This window comes from Procambarus clarkii, chromosome 38 (assembly GCF_040958095.1).
Source record: "Procambarus clarkii isolate CNS0578487 chromosome 38, FALCON_Pclarkii_2.0, whole genome shotgun sequence".
In the NCBI taxonomy this organism is placed as follows: domain Eukaryota; kingdom Metazoa; phylum Arthropoda; class Malacostraca; order Decapoda; family Cambaridae; genus Procambarus; species Procambarus clarkii.
In genome coordinates, this window is record NC_091187.1 from 43,329,836 (window position 1) to 43,342,496 (window position 12,661).

At 38.7% G+C, this 12,661-nt stretch overlaps 1 pseudogene; it reads right to left on the bottom strand.

Annotated features, from left to right (window-relative positions):
* LOC123749461 (uncharacterized) overlaps window positions 1-11,226 on the bottom strand; it is a 197,691-nt pseudogene extending 186,465 nt beyond the window's left edge.
* Window positions 11,227-12,661: the final 1,435 nt, after the last annotated feature.

Genomic DNA, 12,661 nt, shown 5'->3' on the forward strand with positions numbered 1-12,661 from the left:
ATTGTATTGATGAACAACTATTGGCAAGTGATACACCTTTATGCCAGCCTAGCCAAGCAGAAAGTGCAACTCATAGGGAAAGTGAATTAGCTTTAGAGTTAGCAAAAATAAAATTAGAGGAGCAAAGACTCAAAACCGAGGAGGCTAAAATTAGAGCGAATGCCACTGGAACTCCACCTGCCGGGGATTCAAACCCCAGGAATTATGAGAAAAAGCATAATTTGCCTGAATTTTCCGAGTCTGACCCTGAAAGGTTTTTCAACCATTTTCAGAGAGTGGCCACGTCCATGAACTGGCCAAAGGAAGAGTGGGTGAAAATCCTACAGGGAAGACTTAGGGGTAAAGCACAAGATATTTTTATAAACATGCCTGACGACGAGTGTTTCGAATATGATAAAGTCAGGGAATGTATTTTGCGGGCATATGAAATTACTCCTGAAGCTCACCGCCAAGTTTATCGTAACCTTAGACCTACTCACAACCAACCGCTCACTGAATTTGTGAATGATCAAATTCGATTGTTTGATAGATGGATTCGCTCGGCGAAAGCCGAAACATACGAGGCTCTCAGGAACTTAATTTTAATGGAGCATTTTATAAATATGATGCCAGAGAATGTTTCACAGTATATTAGAGGAAGGATAGAGTTAAATTCTAAAATAGGGGATTTGGCCAAGTTGGCAGAAAACTACCAATTGGCGGGCAAAAGGCCCAATAAAAATAATTATACCCCACAGAGTAGCAAACCTTATACCCACAGCCAGTCCAGACCAGCTCATTCTAACCCTTTAACTAATGCACCTTCTGTTTCAGACATAACTAACCCTGTTAAAGTGTCTAGCCCAACGGCACCTAAAGGTGAACCGAAGGGTAATTCTGTTAGTAATGTCTCTTCTCCCCGACGTTTTTGTGGTCACTGTAATCGTCCAAACCACACTATTAGCCGTTGTTGGCAACTGCACCCTGAAAAAAGACCCAATGCTCTAGTTGTGACACAGGGCTTGAGGCTTTCAGAAGGGTTAGGGAGTAAGACCTCCAACCCACAGTGGTTGGACTTGCTTACCCCATTCTTATCGAAAGGGAGACTACTTTTGTCTGAGGGTTCTTCCTGGAAGGACGTGGTGATCTTCCGAGACACCGGTGCCATCCAGACTTTAATTTTAGAGAGTGCATTGCAAGGTGCCAACACTCTCGACACTGGAGAGGTGGTACTGGTCGAGGGTGTCACTAGTGATACTCGGGCAGTACCCCTCCATAAGGTTACCCTGGAATCTGATTTCCACAAGGGTGTTTGTACAGTCGGAGTCACTTCATACCTACCTTTCCCTAATGTCGATGTAATAGTTGGTAATGATTTAGCAGGGGATAAGGTAGGGGACTCCAGAAGGCCTATTATGTTGCCTACCCCTAAGGTTTGCCTGGATCCACCCGCCGCAGAGGATAATGTTGTGTACCCTGCGTGCGCGGTGACCAGGTCTATGGGACTTAAATGTAAGGGCAGCCCTGTGCTTGCCAAGGTGGTAAATCCCGAGGTCACGAGGAGCTTTCCGAGTGGTGAAAACCAAGTGGACCTCGCGGACACATTCATGGCCCGACTCGATGACGTGGCCGAGGACATTGTGGAGAGCCTGCCACTGCCGTCTACCGAGAGTAGTGGGGAGGTGGAGGAGAACACTGTTGAGCCTCGGCCAATGGCATCTGACCAAGGCCTGGATGCCTCCTTGAGTGAGTTACAGAAAGCTGACCCCACTCTTGCAGATTGTCATGAAACAGCCGTCTCTATGGAGGAAATTGTAGACGCAGCAACTGGGTACTACTACAATGATCGGATTTTGATGAGAAAATGGAGACCACAGAGTGCTCCCTTGTCAAATGAGTGGGAGGTATTCCACCAGGTTATGTTGCCGACCTGCTATAGAGAAAGAGTTTTGGCAGCTGCTCATGATGATCCTATGGGGGGACATCAAGGTATTAATATTACGTATCACAAAATTTTAAAGTATTTTTTCTGGCCCAAGCTGAAAAGCGATGTGGCAAAATTTTGTAATGCGTGTATTGTTTGTCAACTGGTTGGGAAACCAAACCAGACTCCACCTAAAGCTCCTCTAAGGCCTATTGTCGTGCCAGAGGAACCATTTTCTCATGTGGTAATGGACTGTGTTGGACCATTACCTAGAACTAAGTCTGGTAATATTTACCTAATCACGATGATGTGTATCACTACTCGTTACCCAGAGGCTTTTGCTGTAAGGAACATCCGAGCAAAAACTGTTGTTGCTCGTATGTTGCAATTTTTTTCCACTTTTGGACTGCCTCGGGTCGTGCAAACTGACAATGGTACTAATTTTAAGTCTGATGTTTTCGAGCAATTTTGTAAGGAACATGGAATAACTCATAAGGTTTCCAGCCCATACCATCCGCAGAGTCAGGGGGTAATTGAACGTTTCCATCTAACTCTGAAGCAGATGTTGAAGACATCGTGCGAGAGTTCCCACACCTTCTGGGATGAGAATTTACCGTATGTTTTGTTTGCGGCTAGAGAGGGATTACAAAGTTCACTGGGCTGTTCTCCTTTTGAGTTAGTCTTTGGCCATAAAGTTCGTGGACCCTTGCAAATGTTACAGGAGAATCTGTTAGGGAACGTAACGTTATCCGAAGGTTCGGCTTTCTTTGCGCAACACCACCAGAGACTCAAGGACTGCAAGGCGACTGCATTAAAGTATCTTGGCAAGGCCCAAGAAAAGATGAAAGAACGTAACGATGCTAAATCTAAGTTACGGGTATTTCAGCCTGGCGACCCTGTCCTGATATTAAAGCCTCGACTAGGGAACACTATGTCCCACAAGTACGAAGGCCCCTTCATAGTGACAGAAAAGACTGGGGACCTCACGTACAAAGTGAGGCACTCTGACAAACGTAACCAGGTAATGCTCATACATGTAAATCGACTGAAGAAGTTCCAGGGCCCCAGGCCCATTGCACTAACCAATGTTTCCATTTCCAGTGAGAGAGGGGATGATTGTTCTGGGGACCCAACTAATCTCATTTTCAATAATTCTAGTTCTGTGAATGCTGTGGAGGGACTGTCCCATTTGCAGATGGCCCAACGTGAAGAGGTGCAGTCGTTTGTTGATGAATTCTCCAGTCTGTTCGGGGAGGTCCCGACCCAGACTGATGCCATTTGCCATGATGTCGAGTTGACGGACTACATTCCCATTCGCCTTCAACCCGATCGGATGAGTCCAGAAAAGAAGGCCATCGTACGGAAGGAGGTCGACTTCTTGCTCCAGCACGGCCTCATCCGGCCAAGCCAGGGCTCTTGGTGCTCGCCCTGCCTTTTGGTCCCCAAACCAGACGGCTCCTGGCGATTATGCACCGACTATCGGCAGCTCAACAAGGTGACCATTGTGGATGCCTATCCGCTGCCCCTCCTCGAGGACTGCATCGACGAGTTGGGAAATGCCAAGTACGTTTCGAAATTCGACCTCTCGAGGGGGTATTATCAAATCCCACTCACTGAACGTGCTAAACAGCTCACTGCGTTCGTGACACCCGAGGGTGTTTTTGAGTATCAAGTGTTACCGTTCGGCTTGCGTAATGCCCCTGCCACGTTCCAGAGACTCATGAACTCTCTACTCGCTAAGGTGCCAAATTGTCGGGCGTATTTAGATGATATCGTGCTCTTTGACAGTAATTGGGCTGACCACATAGCTAGGTTACGCCAGTTGTTTGCCATCTTGAAAAGGGCAAATCTTACCTTAAATGCTAAAAAGTGTCATTTTGGCCAAGGCACAGTGACGTACCTCGGTTATGAAGTGGGCCAAGGAAAAGTGTTACCTCGGCAAGATAAAATCAATGCCATTCTGGAGTATCCAGTACTAAAGTCTAAAAAGGACGTTCAAAGATTTATCGATATGTGTGCGTACTATCGACGTTTTTGTCAGAACTTTTCCAGTGCTGCCACTCCTCTCACAGACTTGTTGCGGAAAGCCGTTAAATTTAAGTGGTCATCAGACTGTGCAGAGGCATTTAAAAATTTGAAATTGATCTTAGCTTCCGCCCCAGTGCTTGCTAGTCCAAGGTTCGACCGACCGTTTAAAATTCATGTTGACGCGTCTGACTCGGGTGCTGGTGCAGTGTTGTTGCAAACTGGGGATGATCAGGTGGAACACCCAGTATATTATTACTCTGTGAAATTCGACAAGGCGCAACGCAATTATTCAGTGGTAGAAAAAGAGGCGTTGGCGCTAGTGTTAACATGTAAAAAGTTCGAAGTTTACCTCACAGGTAATATAGTGAAAGTGTACACGGACCATAACCCACTAGTCTTCCTGACTCAGATGAAGGGTAAGAATAAACGCATCCTCAGGTGGGCGTTGTACCTACAGGACTTCAATCTTTCCATTACCCACCTACCGGGCAGACTCAACGTGATAGCCGACGCTCTGTCCCGGTTGCCTGAATAACATTCATCTGAGCCACAGAAAGCCATTTACCAACCGTCATGCCTTAGTTAATTTTTTTTAGGTTCTCCTGTGACATTAAATATTCCGTGTCCAATTTATTTACTTCCCTGTTCTTTTATTTTTTTGTGTATGTTTTCTTTCTTTCAGAGAACTCCTTTGTATTTTTTTTTGCAGAGAAATTGCTTTTGATTGATTTTTTGTTTTGTCATATGTTTTTCTTTTTGTTCTCTGTATACTCTTACAAAAAAATATGACTACTATTCTAGTAGTCACATTTTTTTTTCTCTGAAGGGGGGAGGAGTGCTACGACCCTGGGTTCTCCAGTGGAAACCAGAGGTCAAAATTGAGCTATTAGACTTCCTAGTAGTACAGTTGGCGCATTTGGAATGGCAATTGTTTGTATCTTCCCTGCCAGACGTAAGACTATTATTGTTTCTCAAAGAGCATTTAAAGACTGAGCTGGGGGTTGATTATTAAATAATAACATAGGCACCAACTTTGCTTACTAATACTTTCTAATCATTCATAAAGTAACAATACGTTGCATAGGGGAAGATCTTTAATGTGCTTAGCTGCACGATCAATTAGGCTCCTTCCGGCACCACGACATGAGGGAGGCAGCTGGTGACTAGCTCGGTCTTCTCTCTGGCTGTGTCGTGCGGATAAGACCTACTCTGTGGCTGTATCCCTACTCTTCTCCCCTCTCCTCTTACTTATTTCCCTTACCTGAAGTTCCTGTATCCTTAAGCTAAGTACGGGCATCAGTAAGTATACCTACTCTGGTAGTAACTATTGGTGAGACCTGGGGTTAGTATTTGCCAGTGTTTTGTTTACCCTAAGAGTTGTGTTTTGTATTAGGGTACCACATGGTCTCACTACCCTAAGCTGCATCTAGCTTCAGTGCTTATCCAGTAGTACTTTACCCTAGCTTGTTATTAGTGTAAACCTTGTATCCTGTCTATGTGGACCAAGGCTTTTAACGTAAGATAGTGTGGTAAAGTTATTATTATTATTGTTATTGGTGTGAGTGTATATGGGGGGTTGTTAAGGGGTTAATAAATAAGTACATGAATTACAGAGTATCTCTTCTTCCAAAGTGGGAGCGCAGTGATCAACCCTTAGACTAACATATATGGTCTTGTAGCAAGTTATTACTACTGTGGATAGTTTATTTTGGGGGCCGGGCCTTTTAGCTCTCCCATATTTGATACTCTTGTCTTCTAACTACCTTTACCCCTTAATAGTACCAGTACCCCATAGAAGCCCCACTCTTATCAGTTGTAACATATTGCCTAATTCGATGATATTTTGTTTAAATCACATGAAGGAAAAGGAGATGATAAACGTCAAAATATTGCTATATTCGATGATTTTTCGTACGAAACAAAATGCAAGAAAACTTGCTTAAAATGCAATATTATGCGAAAATCTGAGATATGAAGGCCAAATCACATATCGTGATACTACATGAAATAGTATCGAAATATTGGTAAAAATGAATATATTTACGTAATATCAAACTACATGAAAAACGTGAAAAAAGTCACTATATAACCATATTTGAGGATTTTAACTTCAAATCATAGAGCGAGGTTTCGTATTATTTAGATCCAAGAAAAGACATTGACAATGTTGTTTCCAATACAAATGATAAAAATCAATGTGTTTTCATTAGAATTAACTAAAATGTTCCTGATTTTCCGTTTATATTACTGATGGAAGATGTACACGTAAAACCGCTCTATTCCGGCTGAAACGTCGATATATGCAATAAAAACAGAACTTCTCCCCTTTTCAATATCTTACTCAGTATTTTAACGAGAAACAAATAGTTGATTGAAAATGAAGTATTAAAGGTTATTATCTAATCAATAATGTGTTTGCATCATTTTTATCGTATATATAATGAATTAATACCCATAGACTGAAAATTCACAAAAACGTGGAAAAACGGCAAAATATTGCCTAATTCGATGATATTTTGTTTAAATCAAATAAAGGAAAAGGGGATGATAAACGTCAAAATATTGCTAAATTCGATGATTTTTCGTACGAAACAAAATGCAAGGAAACTTGATTAAAATGCAATATTATGCGAAATTCTGAGATTTGAAGGCCAAATCACATTTCGTGATACTACATGAAATAGTATCGAAATATTGGTAAAAATGAATATATATGCGTAATATCAAACTACATGATTAACGTGAAAAAGTCACTATTTTACCATATTTGAGGATTTTACCTTCAAATCATAGAGCGAGGTTTCGTATTATTTAGTTCCAAGAAAAGACATATGACAATGTTGTTTCCAATACAAATGATAAAAAACAATGTGTTTTCATTAGAATTAACTATAATGTTCTTGATTTTCCGTTTATATTAACGAGGGAAGATGTACACGTAAAACCGCTCTAATCCGGCTGAAACGTCGATATATGCAATAAAAACCGAACTTCTCCCCTTTTCAACATCTTACTCAGTATTTTAACGAGAAACAAATAGATGATTGAAAATGAAGTATTTAAGGTTATTATCTAATCAATTATGTGTTTGCATCATTTTTATCGTATACATATGAATTAATACCCATGGACTGAAAATTCACAAAAACGTGGAAAACGGCAAAATATTGCCTAATTCGATGATATTTTGTTTAAATCACATGAAGGAAAAGGGGATGATAAACGTCAAAATATTGCTAAATTCGATGATTTTTCGTACGAAACAAAATGCAAGAAAACTTGCTTAAAATGCAATATTATGCGAAATTCTGAATTTTCAAGGCCAAATCTCATATCGTGATACTACATGAAATAGTATCGAAATATTGGTAAAAATGACTATATTTACGTAATATCAAACTACATGAAAAACGTGAAAAAAGTCACTATTTAACAATATTTGAGGATTTTAACTTCAAATCATAGAGCGAGGTTTCGTATTATTTGGATCCAAGAAAAGACATATGACAATGTTGTTTCCAATACAAATGATAAAAATCAAAGTGTTTTAATTAGAATTAACTAAAATGTTCCTGGTTTTCCGTTTATATTACCGATGGAAGATGTACACGAAAATTGCTCTATTCCGGCTGAAACGTCGATATATGCAATAAAAACAGAACTTCTCCCCTTTTCAATATCTTACTCAGTATTTTAACGAGAAACAAATAGTTGATTGAAAATGAAGTATTTAAGGTTATTATCTAATCAATTGTGTGTTTGCATCATTTTCATCGTACATATATGAATTAATACCCATGGACTGAAAATTCACAAAAACGTGGAAAAACGGCAAAATATTGCCTAATTCGATGATATTTTGTTTAAATCACATGAAGGAAAAGGGGATGATAAACGTCAAAATATTGCTAAATTCGATGATTTTTCGTACGAAACAAAATGCAAGAAAACTTGCTTAAAATGCAATATTATGCGAAATTCTGAGATTTGAAGGCCAAATCACATATCGTAATAATACATGAAATAGTATCGAAATATTGGTAAAAATGAATATATTTGCGTAATATCAAACTACATGATTAACGTGAAAAAGTCACTATTTTACCATATTTGAGGATTTTACCTTCAAATCATAGAGCGAGGTTTCGTATTATTTAGATCCAAGAAAAGACATATGACAATGTTGTTTCCAATACAAATGATAAAAATCAATGTGTTTTCATTAGAATTAACTAAAATGTTCCTGATTTTCCGTTTATATTACCGATGGAAGATGTACACGAAAACCGCTCTATTCCGGCTGAAACGTCGATATATGCAATAAAATCAGAACTTCTCCCCCTTTCAATATCTTACTCAGTATTTTAACGAGAAAGAAATAAATGATTGAAAATGAAGTATTTAAGGTTATTATCTAATCAATTATGTGTTTGCATCATTTTTATCGTATATATATGAATTAAAACCCATGGACTGAAAATTCACAAAAACGTGGAAAACGGCAAAATATTTCCTAATTCGATGATATTTTGTTTAAATCACATGAAGGAAAAGGAGATGATAAACGTCAAAATATTGCTATATTCGATGATTTTTCGTACGAAACAAAATGCAAGAAAACTTGCTTAAAATGCAATATTATGCGAAATTCTGAGATTTGAAGGCCAAATCACATATCGTGATACTACATGAAATAGTATCGAAATATTGGTAAAAATGAATATATTTACGTAATATCAAACTACATGAAAAACGTGAAAAAAGTCACTATATAACCATATTTGAGGATTTTAACTTCAAATCATAGAGCGAGGTTTCGTATTATTTAGATCCAAGAACAGACATATGACAATGTTGTTTCCAATACAAATGATAAAAATCAATGTGTTTTCATTAGAATTAACTAAAATGTTCCTGATTTTCCGTTTATATTACTGATGGAAGATGTACACGTAAAACCGCTCTATTCCGGCTGAAACGTCGATATATGCAATAAAAACAGAACTTCTCCCCTTTTCAATATCTTACTCAGTATTTTATCGAGAAACAAATAGTTGATTGAAAATGAAGTATTTAAGGTTATTATCTAATCAATGGAATTATCTAATCAAATGGAATATATGTTTGCATCATTTTTATCGTATATATAATGAATTAATACCCATAGACTGAAAATTCACAAAAACGTGGAAAAACGGCAAAATATTGCCTAATTCGATGATATTTTGTTTAAATCAAATAAAGGAAAAGGGGATGATAAACGTCAAAATATTGCTAAATTCGATGATTTTTCGTACGAAACAAAATGCAAGGAAACTTGCTTAAAATGCAATATTATGCGAAATTCTGAGATTTGAAGGCCAAATCACATATCGTGATACTACATGAAATAGTATCGAAATATTGGTAAAAATGAATATATATGCGTAATATCAAACTACATGATTAACGTGAAAAAGTCACTATTTTACCATATTTGAGGATTTTACCTTCAAATCATAGAGCGAGGTTTCGTATTATTTAGTTCCAAGAAAAGACATATGACAATGTTGTTTCCAATACAAATGATAAAAAACAATGTGTTTTCATTAAAATTAACTATAATATTCTTGGTTTTCCGTTTATATTAACGAGGGAAGATGTGTTTTCAAAAAAAATTGATAAAAATCAATGTGTTTTCATTAAAATTAACTAAAATGTTCCTGATTTTCGGTTTATATTACCGATTGAAGATGTACACGTAAAACCGTTCTAATCCGGCTGAAACGTCGATATATGCAATAAAAACAGAACTTCTCCCTTTTTCAATATCTTACTCAGTATTTTAACGAGAAACAAATAGATAATCATCTATTTGTTTTTGAAAATGAAGTATTTAAGGTTATTTTCTGATCAATTATGTGTTTGCATAATTTTTATCGTGTATATAATGAATTTATAACAATAAACTGAAAATTCACAAAAACGTGGAAAAACGGCAAAATATTGCCTTATTCGATGATATTTTGTTTAAATCTAATATAAGAAAAGGGGATGATTAAGGTCAAAATATTGCTAAATTCGATGATTTTTAGTACAAAACAAAATGCCAGAAAACTTGCTTAAAAATGCAAAATTTGCGAAATTCTGAGATATGAAGGCCAAATCACATATCGTGAGAAAACATGAAGTAGTATCGAAATATTGGTAAAAACTAATATACTGGTGACTTCACGCCAATCGGAGGTCTCACCCCTCACCGTAACTCTATGCTTCCTATTGCTTAGATACTCCCTTATCCACTGAAGCACCTTACCAGCTACACCTGCCTGTCTCTCCAGCTTATGTACCAGCCTCTTATGCGGTACTGTGTCAAAGGCTTTCCGACAATCCAAGAAAATGCAGTCCGCCCAGCCCTCTCTTTCTTGCTTAGTCTGTGTCACCTGATCGTAGAATTCTATCAAGCCTGTAAGGCAAGATTTAGCCTCCCTGAATCCATGTTGGCGATTTGTCACGAAGTCCCTTCTCTCCAGATGTGTTACCAGGTTTTTTCTCACGATCTTCTCCATCACCTTGCATGGTATACAAATCAAGGAGATTGGCCTGTAGTTCAGTGCCTCTTGTCTGTCGCCCTTTTTGTATATTGGGACCACATTCGCCGTCTTCCATATTTCTGGTCGGTCTCCCGTCTCTAGTGACTTACTATACACTATGGAGAGTGGCAAGCAAAGTGCCTCTGCACACTCTTTCAGTACCCATGGTGAGATCCCATCTGGACCAACAGCCTTTCTAACATCCAGATCCAGCAGGTGTCTCTTGACCTCCTCTCTCGTAATTTCGAACTCCTCCAACTGTGTGTGTGTGTGTGTGTGTGTGTGTGTGTGTGTGTGTGTGTGTGTGTGTGTGTGTGTGTGTGTGTGTGTGTGTGTGTGTGTGTGTGTGTGTGTGTGTGTGTGTGTGTGTGTGTGTGTGTGTGTTATGGCAGCATGGGGATGTGTGTTTGTTATTGGCAGCATGGAGGCATATGTGTGTGTTGTGGGCAGTTATTTGGAAATGTGTGTGTGTGTTATGGGCAGTTATTTGGGAATGTGTGTGTGTTATGGGCAGCGTGGAGGCATGTTTATTCACCTAGCACTTTATTGCATTGCGTGCGCCCGACCCACACTACCTAAGGTGGGCCTCAGTGTTTCCGGGAGCGAGTGGTAATTCTGAAAAGTGTATACTGTTTTCAACTTTGTCACCTCAATTCTCGTCCAAGGTTTTTCAAATTGGTGTCATTGTGTTCGAAATAGAATTTTCTACAGGACTAACGGCATATAAAGACCAAAAGTCTGGCGTACCATCCACAACAAACAGAGAATGTGAGTGCTTGTTACCCGCTAGCACACAAGAGCGATAAAATGTGAACACTTTTTTCACTTTTGTCACCTCAATTCCCGTCCTAGGGCTTTCATTTGGGTATTTCACTTTTCACTTTTCATCACTTTTCAGAATACACTGAAAAGTGTATTCTCTTTTCCCTTTGTCATCTCATTTCTCGTCCTAGGTTTTTCAATTTGGTATCAATGTGTTCGCAATATAATTATCTGCAAGACTAAATGCATATTAAGCCCAGCGAGAAAGTGAGAAAGTAAGAGCGTATTACCCAGAACCGCGCAAGAGCAATAAAATGTGTACACTCTCTTCACTTTGGACATCTCAATTCTCGTCCTAGGTCTTTCATTTTGGTAAGATTGTGTTCGCAATAGAATTCCCTACAGAAGTATATGCAAATATAAAGTGCAAAACCCAGGTGGTTTTGCACTTTATGACCCTATGCCTACTCATAACATTGATGTCATTACCTAAATGATGATGTTAGATGTCATTACCTAAACCATGACTGACATATGAAGGTGAGAGTATCTGTGTTCCAGTAACATGTGTGAAAGAATCCTTGTGAACCACATTTATTCCTGATAGAGTCTGTACGTACCAGAAATATCGAAGATTAACTGTTTTATGATATATAATGAGATAAAGAGAAAGATATGAATAGAGAGAGGAAGACATGGAGACAGAGAGAGTAAGCCACACATGCACACATATACTCAAACTTCGACAAATATGAAAGTTTTATGTGTTCATTGTTGACTCAAAATCCGGAATTCTAGGTTCGATTACCAGTGGCTGCAGAAATGGCTTGGGCACATTTTCTCTCACCTAATGCATCTGTTCACCTAGCAGTAAATATGAACCCAGTACTTAGTCAGCATGTTTTGGGGTTGTATCGTGGGGTAGGGTAGTAATTGGACCTACTAAGCCGTTCACGACATAAAATGTTTGGGCACATTTCCTCTCATTAAATGCATCTGTTCACCTAGCAGTAAATTGGTAGCCAGGAGTCAGTCAGCATGTTGTGAACTGGTATCATGGGAGAACGAGAGAGGCAGAAATACAGAGAAAGAAACAGGCATAACATACAAAGTCAGAAAGAGAACAGAAGAGAGGAAGATCAGAGGAAGATCAGAGAGAGAGACAGCGAGAGAACGGTAACAGCCTGTTTGTATAAATTAGCTGTCCTCACTCCTACTCTGCAGATAAGGAGAAAAAACTCTTACAATGTTGATTGCCTTTTTTTTCTAACTAATAGCTTACCACAATTCTTACAACTTCTCTCACAAAGTGAAAATAGTCCCTTTCAGTACCATAAAAGTTAGTAAATTATTAACCTTCATGAGTCAAAAAAACACTCGAGTTTCTCTCTTTAAA